The sequence below is a fragment of the Lissotriton helveticus genome, chromosome 1_1 (assembly GCF_964261635.1).
Source record: "Lissotriton helveticus chromosome 1_1, aLisHel1.1, whole genome shotgun sequence".
NCBI lineage: Eukaryota > Metazoa > Chordata > Amphibia > Caudata > Salamandridae > Lissotriton > Lissotriton helveticus.
The window spans coordinates 927,441,632-927,447,631 of NC_136057.1; the positions used below are offsets into that span (position 1 = coordinate 927,441,632).

Here is a 6,000-nt window from a genome sequence, read left to right on the forward strand (position 1 = left end):
CAGAGAGAGGGAGAGAATGTGTTTGCATTTTTGTCTGTGAGAATGTAAACATTCCTGGAGAAATCCGACAGACACCTCACCATACCTGGCTGAGAGCAGCTGAACTCAACTAGTTATCAGAAAATACATTAATTGGGGGGTGTCACACCCAAACCCCCCCCTCCCTCAAAGCTATGCCCCTGGTAACACGTAATACGTAATCAAGGATGAAGTGCCTGTAAATCAACGTGCAACTTCGGACGTAGCAGAGATTAAAGGAAACAGACACAATCAGAGTAATCAATAAGGAAGCAAGACTGTTAAAGAAGGGTACCCAGTAGGGTGTTTTTTTTTCGGAAAAGTGCGAACATGTCCTTTGTGTGCCATCTCAGCAAGCCCAGTCCTCTCCACAGGTTGACCCCAGAAGTGATGCTTCTAGTGGGATACTCATGTTTAAGCCCCTCTGGCATTACAAGCCAAATTCCCCATCCTGTAAACTTTATAGAGTGGGGTTGGGATGTGCCCTGATGTAGGCGTAGCAGGATTAAGTTCTTGTCCCTTTAATGTTGCCCTGTAAGCCACATGATCAGCTTTTTTGGAGCAGTTAAAATTAGTTTCTTTTAGACCCTACTCCATCACATGGATTTTGGGATATTGGCTATTTTAGTCACGGTGAAATAGATTAAGTAAGTTTGGCTGGTTAAAGAAAATTACCTACAGAAACCAATAGACAACTCTGGACATCAGTAATCAGTCCTAGGAGGTGAATCAAATGGCATTCCGAGGCATGTCTGGTACTCCAGAGTAGTGGTGGGGAAATAATAAATCAAACTCCCCTTCTCCCCATAGCGTAAACTTAGAAGGCCCGAAGATATGTACAAAGATGGCCGTAAACAGGAAAATTACAAAGGAGGATAACGAGGGAGCAGATGAAGGCTGTGTCCATCACCCTGAGAGTTACACATGGATGAGGTGCTGCTTGAAGAGACAGTCTTCAATTCCTTCCGAAAAGCAAGAATTATGGAGCTTGCTGGATCTGGCTTGGGAGAGTGTTTCAAATCCTAGGAGCATTTCAAGACAAGTTTTGCTATCTTGTCTCAACATTCATGTAGTTTGTTGTGTTAAACCTGATAAGGTTGTTCCAACAAGTGTTGTATAGGTCACCACAAATCTTGATCGTGCCTGCCAGATATGGTGGTGTACTTAGTTTCACTGCTGTATAGGTTATGATCCATAATTTGTGAAGTGCAAACATATCACCATAAGGTTTCAAGGCACTGGGGGCCATCGGGGAGATTAAGTGAGCTCTTGACCAGAGTCACATGGTGCTGAGTTGAGCTGCTGCCGGTGCTGGGGATCGAACTATGAGCCCCTGCTCTGGAGTCAGCTGATGATCCACACCTCTCTCCAATACTTTGAAGGTGAGGCAGGGTCGCTGAGAGAGATTGTGGAGTTCTCTGTGGATGAGTACGATTCTTCCAAACGCCTTCATACCCCTGATCAGTCAAAGTGTAGCATGAAGACCACTCTTCAGAAATGTAAGATGTTATAAACGCATATCACCACTCAAGGTTTGTTGCCTTCTGACTATGTGAGCTGAGACCAGGGCTTGTAGAGCTGGTATAAAGTCTGGCTGAAGGAGAAAAGCTTTCACTTTGCACAGCACTTAACACAGCATGCTGGGCAGTGTGAGGCTTGTTTGTCATTTTGTTTTACATTTGGTTTGGAGCATTTGGCCAATTAAGAGGTGAAGCTGTCAAACTTAACTCCTTAAAGTCCTTACTGTACACATTCCTTTTGGTTGTATTAATGGCACTCGGGTACAACTTGGACATCCTGGCTAAGGTGGGGGTAACCTGTAAGCAGATAAAATATCCCTTGGAAGTGGAATCACATGCACTCAAATCCTTTTTCACACATTCAAAAGGCTCTATACCAGCGATTGCAAAGTCCTAATTGTTAACCATTAATAAACCCACAAACTGTGGCATAATAATTAAACCCCAAGCTGAAATGTAGTGCTAACACAATTTTATTAATAAAAAAGCAAAAATATGCCTTAATCCATACATATATTAAAAATCCTTAGTCAGTACCACAAAAGGATAAATGTGAAATAATACATACACTTTAAAAACCAATACAGTACTTTTTATAAAGACATTTATCTTGTACATTAAAAACACATTTAAAGAAAAAAAACTGAGACCCAAACATGGCAGTTATCGTATTCAGTTATAACCAAAATATGATCCAAACATCATACATTATACAGAGAGATCTTTTGGTAAAAAATGTTATTCTTATCCAAAGTCCCTTGTTTTTTGGATTTTTTGTAGGAAAGTGCGTCAACGCGTTTCGGTGGTATCGAAGCTCGTTTAAAAGAACCACCATCTTCAGGACAAGATTTTTTAGAGAGTCAAGTTTCTCCACTTTATAAATATTTTATCTACATGAGAAAAGACAGGTATCAGCCAAGCTTTAAACTATATATATTTTCACATCACATCTATAAATGCTCTGTAGCATAATTCAATGGTCCCTGTATCATATATAGACGAGTGTACAGGTTTACATTGTCCTCTAGACGCCCTCTCATCCCCCTAGAGGATATCATATCTACATGCACTACATTCCAATTTAGAGCAAAACCAAAAGAGTGCCACTCCCTTATCTTGCGTATTTCCCTTATTTAGCCCTAATGTGCGTTCTTTCATACCATGCTCAAACATCCATACTTAAAATAGTTTCCTTTTCCTCCTCATTGTACTAACCGTAGCAAGTGAAGGGTTATATCACACAGTCCATGTGCTCCTTGTCTTGTATAAAAAACATTCCTTTAGAGAGGCGACCACACCCCGTTCAATCTATATCGGGGAGAGAGTAGGTAAGAGGCGCTCTTGTTAAGTCTTTGTATTTTTAGCAAATAGAGGTATTATCATCTTTACTACTGCCTCTTGTCTCTTACCTGAGGAGTTGGTATTTATAAAATACACCGCCTCTTATTCTATCTCACCGCTAAATCATCCACCTTTCTTCTTACCAGATGGACGCGGTGCCGTATATATACCAATTTGGCTGATGTACCTTTAATAGAATTCATAAAGAGAGGGAGAGAAACTTGTTTTATCTTAATTTTCATCCTACTAATAAATTTCCTCCTCAATGGATGCTTACAATGCTTACCTTAACTTGTAATACTAGTTTGATCTGCACAACGTAGTGTGGGATTCCATTAATCTACCCTCACACTGCAATGAATCCCGTAGAATTCTGGTCTATCCGGGTTTACAGGCTTTCGGTAATTCTGACTTGCCCGGTGTATCTGTGAATAGTAAGGATATACATACTTGATTTTATTCTCTGACCGTAGCTTCTAAATCTATCTTTCAATCTATTACATTTGTCATTTTATTAGTTTTTTAGGGCCAATATCCCGCTAGCTTTTACTAGGTGCGATGTAAATCTGGCACCTTTTCGATAATCCGAACGCATTGCCTTCATGAAGAGAGCTCTTTCTTTTTGTTATGTTATGACACCTTCGTATCCATACATACGGGGCCGAATTACAGCACCCTTTTGCACACCCCCTATAGTTAGGTCTTCTTCCTGCTCTAAGAAGTGACCCATTTGCAACAGAGAATCCTTCCTGATCCCGCACTATATTCTCACCTTTGTTTCACAACCTCCGTCTCCCGACCGCCTCCAATGTTAAAGCGGCTACTCTGCGCTCCATTCTTATGCATCTCTACTGCTCAAAACCACGCGGGAACTCTCACGTTCTCGATGCGGCACTTCCCCTTGCTGCGCATGCCCCGCGGCCATCTTGAGAGTACCTTATATTACCATCTGTGTTAAAAGTCATCTCGTAAACCTACATTCATATTCAGAGTTGTCTTTCCACCATATTGCAGTTGGTTACCATTACTGCTTTCCTTCCTTTTTAACAGGGAAGAACTACAACCCATATCTCTACGATGTTGACTGTGATCCTTATTAATTTTGAGTGGCATTCTCTGTTCTTCCTCATATTGTTTCATATATAAATGTATTCTTTATCTAACTACAACTGTTTGTATTATTAGAAAGGATTTTCTTTTCTTACTTTATTCTGAGATAATCTTCTCCCAATCCTCCCTGCTGTTCAGACCATTTTTAATAGTGTCAAATTTAATCATAAACCACTGTGTTTGATGTTTTCTACGTTGTGTACAATTTCCTGTTCTTCTCTGTTCTTTCATCTTTTCTAGTATAACCCATCTAATTTCATTTGCCTTATGTCCCTTCTCTCTCCAGTGGCCCACTAGGGGTGCATTTTCCTTATTAGTATTTATTGCAGATCTATATTCACGCACTCTCTGTCTTAGTTCTCTCCCCGTTTCACCTATATATCCCTGCCCACATGCGCATAGGATGAAATATACAATGTTTTAACTTCTACAGTTATTTAGTGTTTTCATAGCATATTTCACTGTATTTAATGTTATACTCTTAGTAGTGATACAGAGATCACATACACTACAGTTTCCCCATTTGTGGTTGCCCATAGCCTTATTTCCCATGATAGTATGTTGGGTTTCCACCACATCCTCTCTATATGTATGTACACGAGAGTTGCGTAGGTTCTTGTTTTTTCTATATGCAAACATAGGTTTGGGCAATCTAGTTTCTTCACCATCATTTAAAATCTTCCAATTATGATTAATGATGTTCTTCAATTTGTTTCTTATGTTGGAAAACTGGCTGACCATCACTATTTTGTCCCTATTCCTATCTTTCCTCTTTCCCTCCAGGAGACTTTCTCTATCGTAGAATCTTGCCCTTTTAAACAAATGATTAATATATTTCTTGGGATAACCTCTTGCTTTAAACTTGCTCTTAGTTTTCTCTGAATGTTTATAAAAATCTTGTAATGAGGTGCAATTCCTTCGTAATTGAAGAAATTCGCCAAACGGTATATTATCTTTTTGTCATTTCGGGTGGTAACTATTGTAATGCAGTAATGTATTGCGATCTGTTTCTTTAGAAAATAGTTCCACCGCCAAATGTCCCTCATTATGTTTGATACTAATATCTAAGAAGTTAACCTTACTGTTACTGTACTGGACTGTGAATTTTAAGTTTTTATCCCCTAAATGTATCCATTCCAGGAACTCCAATAACTCTTCCTCTGGGCCCGTCCATATGAAAAAAATATTGTCTATGAAATGGACACAGTTCTGTACGTTCTCAAACAATGGACTCATTTCATTGTCTATATGTCTCTCCTCAAATGAGCTTACACATGTACATGCCAGGCTCAGCGCACAGGGGGTAAGGCACTATTTGAATCAGGGGATTTGATTTTTAGGTCAGCGACCTGCACATACTGACAAATCTTTTGACATTTTAATGGGTTGTGTATATATGTTGATAACTATTAGAGATAGGATGGGTTCCTGTGGCACTCTGAAGGTCACAGGGTGAAACGTGAGATCTGGGTTCTCATCTTCACCAGCTGGGATCTGTTACTCAGATAGGATGTGAATCCCAGATGGACAATTATATTGACATATTGACACCTTTGTTGAGGAGAGGGTGTTGAGTAGGTTTTGATAATATATTGTGTCACCTGAACAAAATGAAGTGTTAGAATTTTAAACTGCAAAAAAGAGGAAGCGTGTAACAAGTAGGGAAAAAATGACATTCAAAAGAAAAAACACAACAAATAGATTCAACAAGCATTTGCAATGCAATAGGTCTCACATTTTATTTATTGTAAATGACAATACCTATTTCTTTTTTTTAACATAAATAAAAAAATGTTTTAGAGGTGGACAGACTATATGATTCTAGTTGCTAGTAAAATACCTCTAGTTGCTTTACAGTTTTACATTTTCGAATTACATGCTACACCAAAAGGTTTCCTAAAATCATACCTGTAATTCTGACCTTAATTAAATCTTTCGAATATTCCCTCTGTCCTTTTGAATTACCCTGCCTCTCCCTACCAATGTCCTCCACATTCCTTCTCTCGAAGCA

The 6,000-nt window shown here is 39.1% G+C and overlaps 1 long non-coding RNA gene across 2 annotated transcripts in view; it reads right to left on the reverse strand.

Moving 5' to 3' along the window:
- The window catches only part of LOC144771488 (uncharacterized), a 59,464-nt gene extending 55,708 nt beyond the window's left edge, over positions 1–3,756 (reverse strand). Inside the window, exons 1-5 of one of the 2 annotated variants that reach the window (XR_013599312.1) lie at positions 3,652–3,756; positions 3,166–3,304; positions 2,948–3,066; positions 2,754–2,846; positions 2,002–2,428 (exon numbers count right to left, since the gene is read on the reverse strand). This is a non-coding gene — a long non-coding RNA (uncharacterized LOC144771488). Of the gene's footprint in view, positions 1–2,001; positions 2,429–2,753; positions 2,847–2,947; positions 3,067–3,165; positions 3,305–3,651 lie in introns of those variants that run through there. The other variant, XR_013599313.1, reaches the window with a different exon arrangement.
- Between the last annotated feature and the right edge of the window lie 2,244 nt (positions 3,757–6,000).